A 21,687-nucleotide genomic window follows, 5' to 3' on the forward strand; every position below is an offset into this window, starting at 1 on the left:
CGCAGTTAACGACTGTCACAAGCACACATTCATGCCAGATGTATCGCGCCATATCAAAGCCAAGATCCACTAAGCAATACCGAGACCCGGGCGATGGAAATACAGATTAGATGCTTTATGGCGTCTATAAAAAAACTAAAGAATGAAATCTGAAATCGGCACTCTCAGCCTCTTAAAAAGGTCTTTTAGCTTCCACTACGACCTTGTGGCTTAAATTTTGAAGGTAACTGTGAGGGTTCCTCTGCTCAAAGAATATATTTGCTATGCTTGGTCCATGAATGTGAGATCAGCTTTCTGCATGCTGTCCACGTGGAAGGTTTTACAGTGGAGGAACGTGTATAATGTTTTGAGTGTTAAAGAACACAGAATTTGTAAAGTTGTGCAAGGGAAAGATTCACTTCGCTGACTGACTTGGCTATGCAGTTTCCCTTCTTCTCCAACAGTATCCCACTTGAAATAATTAAGTGTTTTTAACTTTTTTTTTTCTCTCAAAGAGCCCCTAATATTTTATGATCTCCATACAAGAGACCCTAATTCGAAAAATAAATTTTTATGTATTAACCAACATTTTACACTGCGTGTGAAAGAAATTGTTACAGTAGTAAAGCCAAGGAAATTATTAAATTTTTATCAAAAAAATAAAATAAATGCTGACTTTATATTTTAAGTGTGTTATTTGGGTGTCTATATTAGGTGTGTCTAATCCCACCACTATAAACATGTATAAAAACTTTTTTTTTTTTTTTTGCATAAAGCTTTAACAATAAATATTAATCCAGGGCATTAACTTTGACAGCAATAAAAAAATAAACATATTTTTCCCTTGAATTTACGCATATCTCCTAGATCCCTCTTATGACCAACTGGGGGTTTTCAGACCCCAGTTTGAAAACCCATATCATTTGGAATCAATAAAAGGAAATCAGTGCACTATACAAAGGCAAAGTGCACAATAGATATAACATAAGCAGAATGAAAATGTAATATGGATAAACATAAATAGAATACACTCATTTGTAATAAAGTAATTGCTTTTTAACTATTACTTATTTAAAATAAATTTGATCAATACTTGTACTGAATTAATTTTAATAATTATAGTTGCCATATTGGGTTAATTATTCACAATGAATTATGAAATATCACTATGAAGGATGAGTGCTAGCTTACACCTTGGCCTAAGGGAGGTAGTACAATTAAGGGGACTTTCACACTGGGCACATTTGCTGCGATCCAAGCCTGCATTAGATTGTTCCCCACAGTGTTGGTCTGGTATCACACTCACTTGGTTCTTTTGAACCCCTGTGCCTTTTTGTTCATTTACAGTACAGTATGTCATCACAAACATGCAAAGTGCATGATAGAAAACAGAACATGGGTGAATATATTGTGTGTTTTTATTTTTATTATTAGTAATTTGGTGGTGCAGAAAAGTGAACGACACTTGTGTTACGAACGATACAGACTGTTTTGAGGAGTCAGCTGATTGCGAGCCACTCATTTGCTGATCTGACTACACGCTTTATACGCGAATACACTGCATGCTCACTATTGCTCGTATGCAAGGTAAATCATCACCACTGACATCCCATACACGTGTTTTGTTGAACTAATAACATCGTCATCAGCCAAAACACATGCACCTGTTACTTTCATTCCTAATTATGTGCGCACCACAGTCTGAGTTGCTTTCACATTCACGCAAATGGCGCCAAAGTTCCATTCCAACCGAACTCAGACCACCTTTTTCAGGTAGTCTCAGGTTTCGGGTCTGCGTGACAGCTTTCACATTACCATTTTTTCATGCAAACCGCATCCTTTTTTGAACTAAACTGCCAGTGTGAAAGCCCCCTAAGTTGGAACTAAAAATTAAGTTGGAATCATTTGGAACAACAATGCCTAAGGGAGAAGCTCAATAGGTTTTGAAACAGACAACATTAAGTTCATCTGCATGAGGAAACACTTAAGCAGTCATTTCAGTTTACAGCTTTACCATATAACCACAACTGGCAGCAACCGTGAGTCCTGACCCTCAGCATCTCATGAAATTAAATGTCTTGTGTGTTGAGAGAGATAACCATAATGAACATTTTCAGACACTGCATAATCAGCACTGGCGATCATAATTTGGTTAAGGAGATTCCCCATTTTCATGTAAAGCGTACCCAGAAAAGCACTATATAAATGTTATTAATTATTATAATAAATCTAGAGCTCTATTTCATGTGAATTTAGGTTGTGGCAAGTTTCTGTTTCCAAGATGACTGTCATCGTTATCTTTGTCAGTCTGTCTCATATCTCTGTCAGGATGACAAAATGACAAACTCATATTTATTTTAACTGCGTGTGATCAGAATTTCCCTTCTTCAACAAAAACTTCTATGCTGTATTGTTTCATGTGGGATAGCCATAGAAAAAGATCTTAGTGAATGAATCAAACCATGGAGAATAAAGAGAGCTGTGATTGATGATGCTACCTTTACACAAGTCGTCAGACGTCCCAAACATGCTCTATTCATGGGTCTCTGTTGGGAGGCCTGGTTCGGGCCCCCTAATCTTATTGTAAGTCACTCTGTACAGGCTGACACTGAGGCCAAGCAGAGGAGTGAGAAAGTAGGGATGAAGAGAGAATGAGATGAGACATGATGGATAGAGGCTTGCCCCAGAGATGCAGATGGAGAAACCTTCCCACTGTCTCGCCTCTGTTTCTTTATCACTCCATCAAGTCAGAATGGCAACAGGAGCCAGCAACGACAACATCCTTCGACTTTTTAAAGTTCTATAGCTTTGGAACTCACAGTCTGATACGCTGCCCTTTGTGCACATGTCAGATCTGTCAGAGCTGGAAAAAGTAATATGACTTTAATAGGAATGTTAAAAAAACAAGTAGTAAAAAACATGGAGATGATATGAAGCCTTTAAATATAGAAAATCAAGTATTCAAAAGCCTGAAACCAATAAAATACAGCTGCAAAATAATTCAGTTCCTGTCTGTTTTGTTTCTGTTACCAAGTTACAAAGCACAAGTTAGTTACTGCACCCTGGATTTATATATACAGTCTTTTAAAAACTACTGATAGTATTTGTGCAGTGTAAAAGATATCAGACTACTAAAGGTCTCCTGATGCCAGGAATATAGCTGAAGCCATTTTCCACATGCCAACCATTACAGCGGTGTGAGATGCTGTATCCTTCAAAAGAAAACAAAAATGTATGGATATATTCCAATTAAAAAATACAAATACAAATAAAACATTTAGTCATAGTTATATTTTTAATGTGATTAATAAATACTTTTGTTCAGCATGGATGCATTAAATTGACCAAAGATCACAGTAAAAGTTTTTAAATGGTTAATACAATAAAATACAATAATAAATGGTAAATACTAGAATAAATACATAATAAAAATAATAAATACAATAAAAAAATACAACTTTATTTTTTATATGCAAATGTACTATGACATTCTAGGCTGATCAATATTTTTTTTTAAGTTGACCCATATCTAAAATAAGGTTCGGGGTGTAAAATGTGTAAATTTGAAACCAAACCACACATAGCGTTGCTAAAACATTACAGGCTATACCATGGTCATGTTCCATTGAAAAAGTACTGAGAACAGAGCTGAACACAGTATTATTTAATGTATAAGAACATATTACATGTAACTTGATGTTACATATGAAATGTTCTACCATTCCTGTTTTATACAGATAAATGAAGAATTCAAGAGAATAACCACTGTAAGTCTTAAAGCCACCTTTATGGCTAAACATGACATGTGCCCCAAAACTGATGGACCTGGCCTTATCAAAGGCAGGAGCTAAAGGTGAAAGAATCAGAAAGATCAGGGACATGCTTCTCAAGGTATTGTAAATTATTAAGATCATCACACTAGAATAATTTAGATTTGTGTTTTAAATATCAAGTTGTTGTCATTCACCTGTTCAGATTAAAGTATATTTATTTACTGTTGGCACTTTCTCTTTATTCTTTTTCATTTTTATTAAATAGCACAAAACAATTGAAGTACGGAGAGAAGTAGCTATCCGGTGCCTTGTTGTCTATTTAGGAGAGAAAGAAGAGGACCTTTTCAAGGAGTTTGCTGTGAGTATTACAACATCTTGAAAATAAAATTAAATCTTCACTTTGCACAGTGTAAACACACAGGGCAACAATGTGCTCCTGCACTGCTCTCTTTCAGTTCAAATTGTTGGTATATTACACTGGCCACACACTGGGTCTACCCAGGTCAGTGATATCATAGCGATGGGCTATTTAGTTTAATAAAGAGATGTATGGAAAAAGACGTATGGCTGTAGCTTTTCACTTAAACATTTGAATTATTTCATAAAACCTACTATTATTTTTTATGATAAAATATTTTTGATCGTTACTTATTGATGCAACCTATTTTGGCCATTTGAGTAACTAGGTGCATGGTCATTAAAATAAAATAAAATAAAAGTTAAAATAGAGTTAAAGTTAAAATAGAACAAAGTTTCCAGTGATTAAATGAATTAAGTAAGATTAACTTTAAAAATCAGCAATAATAATCCAATTCATTAGCTCTAACATACTATCTATATTTTCTCTTGCTTTACAAGAAAACAAGAGTTTGAGGAAGACTTTGACCACAAGACGGCAACTATTGTGGTTGAGGGCATCAAAATCCTGAATGGAATGGATTTCTCAAGGTGCTGTGCTCTGCTGATGGGCATAATATATGAGTTACCCAAGGAACTTAAATATACCTGTGAAGTGTTTCAGAAGCTGTTTCTTGAACTTGATGGACTTAAACCCAGAGCAAAAGTAATGTGTCTGAAGAACAGTATTTTCAGAAATCTCTACTTGTTCCAGAGGAAATTTTGTCCACTTTTTTTTTTTTTAACTGTAGGCTGATCTTTGTGTTATATTTCATACTGCTTGAAAAACCAAGGTTAATATATGAGTGTCAGTAGCATTCTGTGTTGGAATTAATTCATTGTGATGGCATAACTGAGTATTCATATAAATGTTTTAAAGGCATATCTGTAGGGCCAGTTTGTTTATAATTTGTGGGGAGCACACAATTTTGTTTAGTAAATTTTGCAAAGTGCAAAATTTTTAAACTCAATTTTTGAAACTGCGGTTCAAAATTAAAATAAAAAGTTAACTAACAAAATTGTTGTTGAATGAATTAATTACTTACAAGCAACTAAATGAATGAACAAAAACATGAAGAAAACAAGCTAAACAATTAAAGCAACTTAATTTTTTATAGGTTGTGAACTTGAAAACTTGCATTTATAAAGTATGGTAATTAAGTACATAACACTGAATTTATTTTTACATTTTTGTAAAAAAAAATAGTTGGAACAACTTAATTTTTTCAAGTACTCAATTTAAAAAATAGAGTTTATGCTACTTAAAAATACCTCTGTCTAAAGAGTAAAAGGTAATTTGTCTAACTCAATATAGTTTGTTGGCTGAACGTAATGTTATTAGAAGTTGTAATAACACAAATATATTGATGCAAACTGTTGTGTTGATTTTTTGTTTGCTTGAACTACACAATATTTTTTTGAGTCTATATTCCTGGCATCAGGAGACCTTTAGTAGTCTGATATCTTTTACACTGCACAAATAGTTTTAATTTCTTTCCAAATGCTGTTTCAGTGACAACCATTTCATATGTACTGTATACAATAATGACATATTAGACAAATCAATGGGATACTCTAGAATAACTCACTCTGCTCTTGGACTTCCAGCTCAGTTTTTATCTGTATGACTGTTTTATGACTTCTGGCATTCTCTCTATCTGCAGTAGATCTGCCCTGCACAGAGCCTGTCTGCTTCCTCTATCGACAGCACCACAGACAGAGACTATATGCTCTAGAGTATAAATGTGACATATCTATTAGTGCAAAGACTGGTCGTTATATGTGAAATACACAGGAAAAGCCCTCATAACATCAGTTTATAAATCACACTGCATTCAGTTCCTCCACAAACAATATTCATGATAGTTCCACCCTAAAGGATTCATCAAAAGTCTTTGCAGTCAATCACCACAACCTGATGGTTTTTGAGTTTCCCAACTTGTCTCCACAGAAGGGCTGTTTCTTTCTATACAACTCACTTTAGTAAAAATACTGGCAAAAGATAAGATAAGATAAGTGAAGTGACATTCAGCCAAGTATGGTGACCCATACTCAGAATTTGTGCTCTGCATTTAACCCATCCGAAATGCACACACACAGAGCAGTGAACACACACACACACTGTGAGCACACACCCAGAGCAGTGGGCAGCCATTTATGCTGCGGCGCCCGGGGAGCAGTTGGGGGTTCGATGCCTTGCTCAAGGGCACCTAAGTCGTGGTATTGAGGGTGGAGAGAGAACCGTACATGCACTCCCCCCACCCACAATTCCTGCCGGCCCGGGACTCGAACTCACAACCTTTCGATTGGGAGTCCGACTCTCTAACCATTAGGCCACGACTTCCCCTTAAAATAGAGTCTGTTCAGATGTAAAACTGAGATGAGGGTTGTTAGCTAAATTAGAAAAAGCCAGTGAGTGTGAAGACCATAAGATAAATATTTAGCACATGACTGCATTTTCTTCAGATGGGTTTATTTATAAAATAAAAGGAGAGGTTAAGGTGGGTAACAAACCAAGCAGCAGTAATTAGGCCTTACAGAAGGACACACTGAGATCCTTATAAAGATGGAATCTCCATATATACTTAATATTAACGGAACATTGCTATAATTCCTCTTTACTTCATTCATTGTAACAGAGTTCAGATTCTTAGATTCTTAAAATTAATCATGTAAATTAACTTGGCTGTTTCACTGCCCAGGTTGACCACCCTAAGAAAAAAGGGAGAGCAAAATGCATAAATATTCCTTACCCAAAGACCAATGAATGTTTAAACGGCAAATAACAGAAACTTTTGGTATGCCATCATGACCCTTGTATTGCCAGTAACATGAGGCACGTTGTACTGACCCAGCAAACTTCAACTTCATTTGCCCTCTAAGAAAAAAGGCTCTTTTGCAGTGCACAGTCATCACAAATAACCGCACTAATTCACCCGCCGATGACACGCGCTGATGTCATAGTTCCAGGCCAAATAGCTGAGAAACATCCACACCAATAAACTCAAACAATGTTGACTTTCAACACAAAAAAGTTACACTTTGTTGATATAGGACTTTTTTTGTAAAACACACAGGAATAATTGCTGCCATGTTGTATTTGGAAGCTAAATTCAGTCCGTTTTCTTGGGGTTTTGCAGTTAGACAGTATAGTGTTAAACATGTATAGAGTTCATTCCATAAAGCATTTTTTATGTGAATGTAAGGGGTGATTGGCTAATCTGCAAATAATAAGATGAAAAAAAGTCATTTGCTTGGAATTAAATGATCATGAGTAAATAATGACAGAATTTTCTAAATATTTAGATAAATTAACCATTTAAATGCAATAATTATCTTTTAAATACATGCATTTTGTCCCTAAAATAGCTCAGTACAAGTCAAATGAACAGGGAACGTAGACTCCCTTTTGACTTTCCGGCTCTGGTTAAATGGTCAGCACCAGGATATGAGGATGTCTGAACCAGGCCAGTTTTGCCAGTATGTTGACAGTACTCAAGAGTCAGCAGGAAGCTTCAGAGTCATGTTAACTACTGACCACCTTTCACAGCCCGGGCCGTAAAAGGAGATCAGTGCTTCCTCTCACTTCCTTCATCAAATGTTTAATCTATTTACAGTAAAACACTGTTACAGAACTAGTGTTTTTGGGAGGGAAAACATTTATTCAAAGAAAAAAAGAACATGCAAGAGGACAATAGGGTTATACGGCAACAGGAAGAAGCTTTTTTGTAAAAGCGATCCATTTTCTCCTGTGTCTTTTTAGGGCATTAAACTATCTTTTTACATTGTCGATTATGTCATATAATACAAGACTGTAATGGAGCAGCTAAAACATGCAGTTGGAACAGTGATGCCTTATTCTGGATATATAGTCATTTTCAGATGATCACTCTCAAATAATGCACACCAAAAAAAAAACTATCATCTTTCTATAGAAAACAGAGCTGTGGATTTTTATAGGCGCTACCTCATGTAGTTAAAAGAGAAACAGTGAATACATTTCACAAGTCCAGATCAGAGGAAACTTGAGATGTAAGCACAAATCTACCCAATGCAATTAAATTCTCCGATGAAGACCTAGGGTTGTTCCACTACAGCTAGATAGCACCATTAATAATCAGCTGACCTTCTGAATTCCTTACTGTGGTATCTGGGGAATTGACTGCAATTTAAGTGTGTGTGTGTGTGTGTGTGTGTGTGTGTGTGTGTGAGAGAGAGACAGTAAGAGCCAAAACATGTCCTCAGTAGCATATGTATTATAAGGAAAGGAACAAAAGAAGAGGCATAAAGAGTCACTTGTCGTAAAACTAGCAGTCAATAACTCAATATTATTATTCAAATATCAATAACATGGCTAATATGGTAAATTTATTCACTATATCTGATGATTTATAAGATTATCTCTGCTTTCATACAAATAATGCATTTAAAAAAATTAATTGCCAATTTTACAGGCTTTTCAATGATTAAATGTGCTTTACTACGCTTCATTTCTTAAAAGTAGTCAGAAACATGTCAAATAAAATTGTAGCATGCTTACATAAAATGATTACAGTAGCCATCACAACAGTAGCTCGTGGATCATGTTAGATCTCATCTTTAATCATACTGATTATCGCTCTGAAGGATGAATTTAATTTGCATAAACGGAGACTGGACCTATTCTAGATTAATCTTCATATAACCTTGAATGGTGTTTTAATTTTTTTTTATACAAATATTCTGATCCTCTTCAAGGACCACCTTCCTGAACTATAAAAGCAACAATATATTTTGCTTAAAAAATTTCTATTTTTTGTATATAAAATACATAAAATGTTTTATAAAGAAAATGTATATAAAAAAATTGCATTGCATTATGACTATCCAATAACTTTTCAGGACCTCCTTTAGACCACAAAACAACGGTCACACTTTGAGATATTAATACGAGGAGGTGGCAATAGGGGTCCTGGGGTATCTGGTACCATAATGTCAAATTGACATATGTGGTGTATGGCGACCCATACTTTGTTTTTGTGCTCTGAATTTAACCCATCCAAGTGCGCACACACACACACACACACACACACACACACACACCATGAACACACACCCAGCGCAGTGGGCAGCCATATTGCTGCGGTGCCCGGGGAGCAGTTGAGGGTTCTGTGCCTTGCTTAAGGGTCTCACCTCATTCGTGGTTTTTAGCGTGGAAGAGAGCACTGGTTATTCACTCCATTCACCAACAATTCCTGTCTGACTTGAGATTTGAACCCTTCAGGTTACAAGTTCAACTCTCTAACCATTAGGCCACAACTGGCCATTTTGGTAATGGCTATCGCCGGCAGGGGAACACAGTTGCCATACATGGAGGCATTTGGTCCGCAATGAATTTCAGATATCTGACAGCTGTCAGGGATTGTGCTATTGGTATAAATGGGCTTAAGTGTCCCAAGAAAACATCATAGCATAACTGGCCTATGTGCATTCAGTTGCCCTAACCCCTGACACACTAGGAATCTTGATTTGTCAGACCTGACCACTTCAATCTTCCAATCATCCAAGGTCCAATCTTGATGATCTTGGACACTAATGTACGCAGGCACATATTCAGAAAGCTGTGATGAAATGTTTGCTGTGACACATTGCCCTGGTCACTACTGTTGTAGCTCCAGTCGCTGTGAGCAATAACTATTCAGTTGCCAGGCATTCTCTTGCTCTAGGCTAGGCTAGATTATTGGTCATAACATAATGGCTCATCGGTGTTAATAATCAACGTTATCCTATGACCAATTCATACATATTTTACAAGGTGGCTAATTTGTTTGTATTTGTATGACCTCACTCGCACGATGTTGTACCATCTGTCTAGACCCCAGTGACGGGTAGGTTTAGGGGCGGGGTTAGTTGTAGGTAATTCGTACAAATTTGTACAAGTTGTGCAACTCATAAAATACGTACGATTTAGCACAAATGGTATGAATTTGTATGAATTAGCCACCTCGTAAAATAAGTATGAATTGCTGTGAGATCGGGCTGAAATAATTAATACCTTATGTAACCTGGTAGGTTTGACAGAGCTTGAATATAGATCTTGCAAAATCTTTTTTTTTTTTTTTTCAGTTAGGTTAGGGAGTCCCCAAGATCCCAGTTTGAAAACCTCCCATCTCAGTTTCAAATCTAGAACTCAAAATCCCACATTTTGTTCTGTTACAGAGTCAAATTACAACAAATTTAATTGGGATAATTTTTTCAATTATGCTTGTCAATCTGTCAGACTTCACACAGCATTCAGATAATGTTCCAGCTGTACTAATTTTTAATTGCTTGTCAACATACAAATGTGTCTGACAGATGTTTTTTGCAATTCATACCATTAGCACTTTGGTTAGGCACTCTATCAAGTTTAAAAGTAGTCAAAAAAATACTTTGTATGACCCCTAAGTTATATTGAGTTAGTTCTATTTTGACATCTCACAATTGAAACGGATCAGTCCTGTGTTTTTATGAAGACCATGGAACCACCTGCTGAATGAAATTGTCTTGAGGAACAAACGTCCTACAGAAGGATATAAAAATACTTGAAGAGTCACATTTTTGCCAAGGAACACTGTGATGTCCATTGTGACCAAATGGAAAATGCATGGCAGAATCCAAACATTATTAAGATCAGGCCATCTACCAAATCGACTAATCAAGGCCAGAAGGTCAATTGCCAAAGAAATGATCAGAAGCCTGCTACAATGCTGACAGAACTGCAGAGTTCTTTGGATGAAATGGGGGAAACTATGTAGACATCAACAATTCTTTCACCACTTCATTTTTTCTGCCTCTCTTCATGAGAATGGCTACAAGAATGCCAATTTTGAAAAATGCCGACATTACATCATGGCTAAGGTTTGCTAAAAACCATGTGATGAAACTTTTATGCCACTCCAAACCTTCTGGAAAAATGTTGTGGTTTAATTAGTCCATGGTCGAGTCGATTCACCTACAGCAAAGGAGACTGTTTGGCACAAACCAAATATGGCTCAAGACCAAGGCATCACCATCTCTTCCATCAAGTATGGTAACGGCAGCATCATGCTCTGGGGGTGCTTTTCAGCAGGAGCAACTGGAAACCTTGTTGGCCGCAAGACCCACATGGATAAAGCCAAGTACAGGTAAATGCTTGGAGAAAAGCTGTTTGAGTCAGACAGAGATCTGCATTTAGAGTAAAGATTCATTTTCCAGTGCAACAATAATCAAGCACACACAGCTAAACTATAAAAGGATGGCTTGGAAATAAGAAAATAGCAGTTCTGCAGACTTCAAACCAAAAAGAGCAGCCCAGACTTCAAACCAACCTAGAATGATCAGGAAAATATATTGTGCAAATTGAGTTAAAAATTCTAATACTGAAAGCTTATAGAATTACTGAAACTTAGTTTTTTGTTTAATATAGAACAACCATGAAGTGCCCAAGACTAAATAAAAGCACAGACTTTCAACCAGAGCTCCAAACTGTGACTAAATTGGTCAAATTTGCGACGATGAATATTAAATAGCAATATATTTACGTTATCACTTAAAAAAATTGCACGTAATGCCTTTTTCCTGATTGTTTTGTGATCACATTTTTTGTTATGTTCGCACATTAAATGTGCATCAAAATTTAGTGGAAAAAAAGTTTCAAACAGTCCTCATCTCTGCCGTGCAGCAGCGCTGACAAACACCTGCTAAACGCAGCTCAGTTAAGCATCGCAAGTGAGAGAGAAATGATGGAGGCTTGAAAAGAAAGTGCAGAAGAACAGCATTCTCATTTGTAACCATTAATAATATGGCTTCTTCTTAAAGGAACACTCCGACTTTTTGGGACTTTAGCTTATTCACAGTATCCCCCAGAGCTAGATAAGTCCATACATACCTTTTTCATTTCTGTGCGTTCTGTAAGTGTTATTTGACGCACCCACCGCTAGCCTAGCTTAGCACAAAGACTGGATGTAAATGGATACTGGTAGCATAGTAATCCCAATAAGTGACAAAATAATGCAAACATTTTCCTATTTACATGTTGTGATCTTTATAGTCACCGCGTGTACAAATAACAAGGCTATATGAGACAGAGGGCATTTTTAATCGTATAAATACTGGGAACTATATTCTCACTAGGCGTAGGAGCACAGCTAACACTTGGGCGGAGTGATTAGCGCAGCACCCGAGACGCGCCGTGGTGAGGAGAAGAGAGTTCACTCAGAGTTGGAGTAATAGAGTCAGCAATTACTAGATAGTAGATTTATAGTGTACAATCATGGGTGTTCGCTGTATTGTAAAGAACTGCGACAATAAACAGGGGAGACCAGGTATTATTATGATGTTTCATAGAATTCCAACCACAAACGCTGACCTGATGAATCGATGGCTACTTGCTCTGGAAATAGATCCAAACACACCTGTAAACACCATCACAAAGTATTTCGTTTGCTCTGAACATTTTACTGTAGACGACTATTTTGAAAAAATCCAAGTTGCCACACGGACCATGAAACATGTGCTAAAGGATACAGCCATCCCATCGATAATAAAGACAGGACAAATTGGATCACCTGTTGCTGCGGTAAGTGTTCCGTTATGTTTTGAGATGACTAACATTAGCCATACTGTAACAGTGCCATGCTAATGTAATATAACCTTAGTAGTGACACTATTACGTGAATAGGGGGTCCGTGTGTCCGTGTATCCCCTTTATTGCTATTATTGTGACACACTGTATGCAATGGCTATACTACAATTTCATTGAACTATGAATGATCATTATAACAAAATCACTTACTTGGTGGACAGCTGACCATTAGGTTCACTCGGCATGGGGCGTTTCTTCCAGTTGATCTTGTCACAATGGGAAAAAAAAGACAACTGACGGGTGTATTAGGGCAGAGGAATCTTCCGTGGTAGTGACGCAAATATTTTGATTGTCATCAAGCCTTGACATTGATGGCAATACCCGGTCCCATTCATTAAAACAAAGGCACTTGGTTTCTGTCGGCATAGGTTGGCATGTTCTACATTTACACCACCAGTCCGTGTTCGTTCTGATTCTCCCTTCGTCTTACAGCTTCCAAAGTTTGTTACTCCTCGTCTGTGTATTCTGGCTCAAAACTATATGGTTCTGGATCTTGGTTTGATACACAGTAAAAAATTCCTCTGAGTCTGACAATTCCTCAAAGTCAGCCATGATCACGTGTCACGTCTAGCTAGTTAGTCACGTTTGTTTTGTTTACGGTCTCGTTTGCTGCGCTAATCACTCCGCCCAAGTAGCCACTCAACCCAAGTAACGTTAGCTGTGCTCCTACGCCTAGTGAGAATATAGTTCCCAGTATTTATACGATTAAAAATGCTCTCTGTCTCATATAGCCTTGTTATTTGTACACGCTGTGACTATACAGATCACAACATGTAAATAGGAAAATGTTTGCATTATTTTGTCACTTATTGGGATTACTATGCTACCAGTATCCATTTACATCCAGTCTTTGTGCTAAGCTACGCTAGCGGTGGGTGCGTCAAATAACACTTACAGAACGCACAGAAATGAAAAAGGTATGTATGGACTTATCTAACTCTGGGGGATACTGTGAATAAGCTAAAGTCCCAAAAAGTCGGAGTGTTCCTTTAACAAGATCTTAATGCGTGGACTTCATTATCTGAAGTGCACTTGTCATCCAGTAATCACAAAAAGCTTTGTGCTTTGTGACTTTATAATTAACAAAGTATCAGCTTTAAAATTATTCCAAATTCATAATGAAAGTAAAACAATAAATTCAGTTTTGGAGTTCTTTAATGTGGCAGGCGCGATTGCGAGACAGTGCCTCAGTTCAAGCAGCACATGAACCTATTATACCTTTCTCTTTACTACTAGAGTACATAATGACAAATTAAAATCAAAAGGTGGGCTATTTTATAAGAGAGTGTAAAGCTTATAAACATTGCAACGTATTATTCATTCCCTTCAATAACCATTCGTTATCAATCAGTCAGCTAGAAAAATAACTATAAAGAGGAGCTTTTTGCTATACCTATGCGCTATTGCATTTTAACATTTTTACTTAACATGTTGTCTACATTACTGAAGTGACATTCAGCCAAGTATGTTGACCCATACTCCGAATTCGTGCTCTGCATTTAACCCATCCAAAATGCACACACAGCAGTGAACACACACAAACACTGTGAACACACACCCGGAGCAGTGGGCAGCCATTTTTGCTGCGGCGCACAGGGAGCAGTTGAGGGTTCAGTGCCTTGCTCAAGGGCACCTAAGTCATGGTATTGCCAGCGCGAGACTCGAACCCACAACCCTAGGGTTAGGAGTCCAAAAGCATAGACATCTTGAGGGGTCCTTGAAAACCCACACTGACAAGCTGCGTAAATGTACGTTCATTATCAGCATTGATTTGCACAGCTTGTTAGTTAACAATGGCTCCGTGTATTAAAGGGACTGTAAGTAGGAATTACTCCAATCTAGTGGTGCAATTGTATTTTGCATTCAAACTAATTTTGCTCTCCAGCGCCTCGCTTTTTCAAATGCGCGTTGCATCTACAGTAGGCGATATGTACCAAAAAGCTTTTGACAGGATGTCTTCTAATAGCACTTCGTTTTGGCGACGATGTTTTCTTCTCCTGTGGCGCGGCATATGTATGGTCCATAATAAGAATGCAATCCAGACTTTTAAACTTGCCGGTGCAGTTTCAAGCGCCTCTCACTGCTCTGCACCTGCGTTTCTGGCTCTGACCGAAAACGCGTTGGCTTAGTACTTTTTGTCCCTCTCTGCTATTATAGTTTTGCAAGATGGCAGAACTACATGGAAGCCTCCGTCGACCTACCCGTCCCATGTATATAAAGATAATAAATTCTTCATTTACGAGGATTAGTTTAAACATTGGCATAGGTATTTGTACACCATTGAGGGCATATTTATGAATAAAAATATTGATTTTAGATAATAAAATACCTAAAAAGTTACTTATTGTCCCTTTAACAGCTGCTCTATGTGAGATCACGCACCTGATGGTATTTACCGCTGATTAGATAACCGGCTTTACTGACTAGATACGCATTAACCATCGGTCGATATATATCGGTGCACCCCTAGTCTACATTATTCAACTCCTATACAATTGCATTACTAATTAAGAAACTCAAACTGAGTGTGTGAAAGACACACACTCTTAAAAATAAAGGTGCTTAAAAGGTTATTCACAGAACCATTTTTGGTTCCACAAAGAACCCTTCAGTCAAAGGTTCTTTAAAGAACCATCTCTTTCTGACCTTTTTATAATCTGAACAGCATTCTTTCACCACAAAGAACTTTTTGTGAAATGTTAAGGTTCTTCAGATGTTAAAGGTTCTTTATGAAACTATTTAGACAAAAAAGGCTCTTCTATGTCATTGTGAAGCACCTTTATTTTTAAGAGTGTAAGACAACATTTACAGGACGAGCCCAAAATACACTCAGTGGCCAAGTGATGCTTATGGTCCATGATATTAGTACAGATTCTGTGTAATAAACAATGCGTGACTGTATATTTCAAGTTGGAAAATACATTTAGTTCCCACTTAAAGTGAACCTTAGTTCCCAGGTCATCTACAAGATGGTTTAAAATGCTGATGAAGTCAAGAAAAGATGAGACATAAACACATGACAGTATGATTGAAATGTTAAAATGTAAATAAAATAAAAGAAATAAAATAATAATAAAATAAATAAAACACATTTATTCTGTGGCACCTAAAAAAAATTATTTGGCGCCTGTTATTTCTTATAGGAGCCAATGTTTCCTTAAGCAATTTATTTTGTTTGGAGCTCTGAAACATTTCACTAGAGCTGTGAATTCTGAAACTGAACTACTTACAGTTTTTGGTGATTAATCATCCCTAAATGTAGATTAGAACATAAAGAAGTATATTTTAAATGTATAAATATAGAAATATTTGTTTAAAGGGTTACTCCACCCAAAAATGAAAATTTTGTCATTAAATCACTTAACCCCATGTCGTTCCAAACCCGTAAAAGTTTAGTTTGTCTTCAGAACACAATTTAAGTTATTTTGAATGAAAACAAGGAGGCTTGTAACTGTCCCATTGACTGCCAAGTAAATTACACTGTCAAGATCCAGAAAAGTATGAGAGACATCGTCAGAATAGTCCATCAGCTGTCAGTGGTTCAACAGTAAATGTTAAGAAGCGATGAGAATAATTTTTGTATGCGAAGATGAACAAAGCTTTTATGGGTAACAAACGACATGGGGGTAAGTGATTAATGACAAAAAAAATCTTTTTGGGGTGGAGTATCCCTTTAAATGGCATCTTTTAATGAAGTACAATATCACCAATGTCAATACTTATAAAATGTCAAAATTCATGTAGTATATTCCAGCCTTTAATCAGATGAATTCATCAAGATGTTACTAATGTGTTTAAACTTATGACTTTACTGTTACCGAATAGAGAAAAAAATATTTGAATATTATGAATATGAATTAATAATTTGGAGAAGTAACGACATTAATGCTTTTTGTAAACACTGTTCAGGTGCTGTATAAACTATTTAAAGTGCATTTGGAGCACAAAGTTACAGCACTTTGAAAGGAACCCCTTCTGCTGAGTCACTCTCTGTGCCTTGAGATAGAATACTCAAGACCTTCTGTGACAGGTCTTCATTAGGCTTTTTTCTAAAAGAAAGCAGGATTTTAATGGACATGTGGGAGAGGTGTTTTATCTGCACGTAAAATACTCTTGCAGATTAAATCCAGGGAAGGTTTGTTGGACTGTAGAGCCATAACTATCAGCTCTTAAAAGTGAGCCTACGAAACAGAGACTACCCAATATCAATTACTGCTCTCAAAACTCCTGTTCTAGAAACTACTGATGTAGCTGCACTCTTTAGAAAAAGAAGAGGAAAAAAATTAGGTCCCATTCAAATAATTTTTTTCACTCCTATGTTTAGTTGGGGTAAGCAAGAAGCAAACTAAATCAATCACGCTGAGCCCTGAATAGACTGAGACGGGGCAGAGACAGTGAAAAGCAGCCAAGTGCCTGCAATTCCCAGCATTAGTCTCCACCAGAAGGTCACCATGATGATGAAACTGAGATTTGTTTAGGCTATGTAAAACTGTATATAACTTATCTCTGGACGCACATACAAAATATTTCCTCTTTTTCCAGGTCAAATTAATTGATCATCTCTATTTAATAAAAGTGCCAAATGTGACCTTTGAAACATTTTGAATCAAACAACCCTTTGAGTTTTTTCAGTTGCTCAAGCAGACAAGAAAGGGTAGTAACACTGGAAGTGGTCCATAGTAATTACGCAGCCCCCTGAAAAAGTATTGCGGGTAACCTTCTCTATGCCAACAAAAGCAACAGGGAGGAGGTGATCTTGCATCAGGATTTCTTTTTTAGACACAAGTTACATGGACATAAACTTTACTTTGACTGAGATGTTTGTTCATTAAGTTGATGTAAATGATAAGATTGACTAATTCAAAGTAGGTGTTCTTTTGTAATTTCCGTTCATCAATTAATCAATACATTTTTTTTAACACACATCACAGTTTCTACAATAATATTAAGTGGCACAACTGTTTTCAAATTTGAGTCTACAAATGAAAAATAGCATTTTTTGGCTAATTTACACCCATATTTATAATAAAAAAAATAATAATAATTCCTTACATTTATATAGCGCTTTTCTGGGCACTCAAAGTGCTTTACATAGAAGGGGGTAATCTCCTCAACCACCACCAGTGTACAATATCCACCTGGATGATGCGACGGCAGCCATACTGCGCCAGAACGCCTACCACACACCAGCTTATTGGTGGAGAGGAGACAGAGTGATGAAGCCAATCAGTGTATGGGGATGGTTAGGAGGCCATGATGGTCAGACGCCAATGGGCGAATTTGGCCAGGATGTCTGAATTACGCCCCTACTCTTTTTTCATAGGACATCCTGGGAGTATGTACATTATTAATGTGCATTGCCCTTGTAAACAAATAAACTAAACTTAAAAAAAAAAAAATTCTTGAATACCAAATCCTGAAAAAACATACTCTTGTTAGTTTCGTAACCTTGGTTCCCTGACATACGGAAATGAGTACTGTGGGACTTATGGGGAACCAACACAATCCTGCCATGCCATGAGAGAGGAACAACTGATATGAACTAGCCTTGAGCAAAAAAGGCTCAGAGGGACCAATAATGTGCAGGGTGAGCCCTGCAGGAGGCAAGAGAGCTGAACTTAGTGAAGTCAGCCCAGCCTTCAGATAATCATTCCAATGGTCGTATGTACAGTCTAAACACTACTAATGGGGCCAAGGTTTACAAGTTTCTGAAGAGTCAGAAAAAGTCTGAGTCTTAGACTGCCTAGACAGGTGTGTGCTACTTTAAGCAGATCAAATCTGGGCCTGCAAGGCCGGAACATCCAATTTATAGAACTTGGCAAAGGTGGACGGTGAGGCCCTGCTGGCCGCCGCACCGTGAGTGGCCGGGGCAGATGGAGCATCCTGGATCACGTCAGGAAATGGACAACTAGGTTGTTCCGGCCAATCAACTGTCCGGTTGTATTAGCTTGAGAAGCTGCTATAGCTGCCACATAGACTTTGAGGACGGAAGGGGAGCGGTATTGTCCAACAGCTCTTGTAAGTAGGACAATATCACCTAAATATCACAGGTTTCGCACCAGACAGAGAAAATCAACCACTTAAGGGCATAGTGGTGACTCCTATATGGGGCTCTATCCTGTGAAATAATATTCAGGATGCTCTTTGTGAGATCTACTGATTCCCATTGAGGGCCTATAGGTGCAGTGCCCACAGCTCAGGCTGGGGGTGTCAAATTATCCTGTTCGCCTGAGAGAGGAAGTCCTGTCTCAAGGGAATGGGCCATGGACCTGCTGTCCGCAGCTGAGACAGCTCTGAGATCCAGAGATTGTTCTTCCAGAGCAGGGTCACCAGGAGCACTCTCTGTCTGTGCTACTGACTCACCGGATTACATAGGCCAATCTGCCTCGTTCTTCAAAAAATAAGTTTGTCAGTGAGAGTAGTCTTTTGAGGCAAAGACATCGACCTCTGCCTTGCCAAAGATCTCCCAGATTTTGTGAACCATCTGTGGGTGGAGTATCCACTCCTCTGAGGAGACACTGCTCCGAGATACCATGTGGTGTCCCTTCAGGACTGGCAGGAAGGCCTGAACAACACGACATACTGCCGTGAGTTCAAGGCAGTTGATGTGTAGCTGACCTTCCGCATTGGTCCAGGAGGCGAAGGTCTGCCATCGCACAGAGCTTCCCAACCTGTGTTGGATGTGTCTGTCGAGACAACTTTCCTTCTGTAAACCATTGCTTGAACCACTGTATGTCCTTCCAATGGACCAGGAAAATTTGCTCTCGTTTTGAAAATGTTTGTTTTTTCTCGCTATCACAGTGGCTATGAGTGTAAGAGGGCATTGATAGAGGGTGTTTTGGGGGTGGGGGCCTGCCAAGAGGAGGAATATGCTCATCCAGCAAGGGCTGAAGTTGTCCTGCAGGGTTTGGAAGGGTGAGCAACCTTACATGGCACAGCCCACCAGAGCCTACCGATATGGGGGGCATCTGGCTATATATGCGCGTGCATTTGCCATAAGATCCTCAGATTTCTTCTCCTTCAGTGACGACTCTGATCTTATCACTACGAGTTTCGAAGCCTTCGCCATGAACAAGCCTCGCAGTCGATCAAGACCCCCTCTCTGCTTGACTGACTTCGCCACTTTTCATCTGCCTTCGGCGTCTGCAGCAGTGTGGTCTTCCAGTTCCCTGCCGCTATCCGGCAATTATAAGAGAAAATTTCTAAGAGCGAATTTCCGGCATAGTTCCAAATGCTGTGCCGCTACTGTTCCTCATGCAGGGATCCCCTGTTCACCGCTGATCATCACAGTGAGTGCGTTTCATGCTTGGGCACTGCCCACGCTGAAGATTCACTGAGAGAGATGGAATGTCCTTATTGTGAGGATATGAGTCTCTTCATATGAGGATATGCCGGAAGAGCCCACCTGCAGCCACCTGGATGAATGCTTCTTGCCGGGGTGCCATTCAACCCCATTGACAACAAGCCTCTCCATTATTCCCTGAAGTGCAGGAAAAGAACTTCAGATCATTGCGTGACCCCTACTCGGCCAGCCTGCATGCCTCTCTTCGTCTCAGAAGGCAACTCTCACTGCCCAATGTACTTTTCAAAGGACAAGGATGCATTGGCCTACAACTGGCCCAACCTCCTCCTTTATGCTTTTCCCCCGATTGTCCCGACCCAACAGGTAATCAGGCGAATCAAGGAGCAGAAACACAAGGTTCTGTTGGTGGTCCAGCTCTGGAGGACCCAACACTGGTTCGTAGAGCGGTCTCAGCTGTTACTAGCAGCCCCAGGAGACCTCTCTCAGGCGAACAGAACGATATGGCACCCCCAGCAAGAGCTGTGAGCTCTGTACCTCTGGCCTCTCGATGGGAGCCTGAGGACCTCCATGAGAGCGTGCTAAACACATTATTGTTCACCTGTTGTATGGCCCGCGGCTCAGATCCAACTTCCTGCGATATATCTCTGATATTGTCCTTCCTGCAGGAGCTGCTAGACAAGGGTTGTTTCCCTTTCATGCTCAGAGCAGAGACTTTCAAAATGGATAATTAATGCCATCAAGCAAGCATACTCTTCTTTGGGACTTCAGAGTCCCCTGGGAGTAAGAGCCCACTCAACAAGAGGCACTGCCCCTTCCTGGGCTTGGTCTAGCGGAGTTTCCATTGCAGAAATTTGTGCAGCGGGCGGATGGGCCTCGCAGTCCACACTTACCAGATTTTATAACCTGGATGTCCCGGCCTTACAAGCTCTGGTCCTTTCTGCTTGAATTGATTTATTTTGGCAAAACCAGTACTAAATCAGGTATTTGCCTCTCTGTACACTCTTGGCCCCGAGTGGGTTCCGAGGCCGTATGATCTTTTCTTGGAATGATTACTTAGTGCCGGGCCGACCTTCCTGCAATTACTTGGTCCCTCTGGGCCCTGGTGCTCAAGGCAAGTTTGACCTTAAGTCGTTCCTCTAGCATAGCATGGCGGGATTGTACTGGTTCCCCAAAGCATCTTAAGCAGACGCAGTACAGCTGAAGTATCGATAGGCAGCTTTGCTGTCAAAGTTTGCTGTTTGTCTTTAATACACTGCACGAACAAATGGCCGTGCAGTTACACAACGTGATTGAAAAAGGCTCCAGTATTTGGAGAAAAAGGAGTTTTCCCCAAAACAGGGGAAGTTACTAAGTAAAATTTTATTACATTTTGATCAAAGAAATACAGCCTGGGTGAACAAAAGCATTTTCTAAAAACTTTTCAACTAATTCAACTTATCTCTATCTGTCAGCTTTCAGGATCACAAAATAATGTTTTAACATCTTTTAAACATCACAAAGTGCAGAATGACTACTATTTGACAGAGAGGAAATGGCTGGCCCTTTGCCGGAGTTTAACTGACAGGTGATCTGACCAATCATAACACAAATTC

The 21,687-nt window shown here is 38.7% G+C and overlaps 1 protein-coding gene across 1 annotated transcript in view; it reads right to left on the reverse strand.

Annotated features, from left to right (window-relative positions):
- Window positions 1-21,687, reverse strand: part of LOC132151937 (syntaxin-8-like) — a 71,601-nt gene that overhangs the window by 38,200 nt on the left and 11,714 nt on the right. The window lies entirely within an intron of this gene.

The sequence above is a fragment of the Carassius carassius genome, chromosome 10, assembly GCF_963082965.1.
Source record: "Carassius carassius chromosome 10, fCarCar2.1, whole genome shotgun sequence".
NCBI lineage: Eukaryota > Metazoa > Chordata > Actinopteri > Cypriniformes > Cyprinidae > Carassius > Carassius carassius.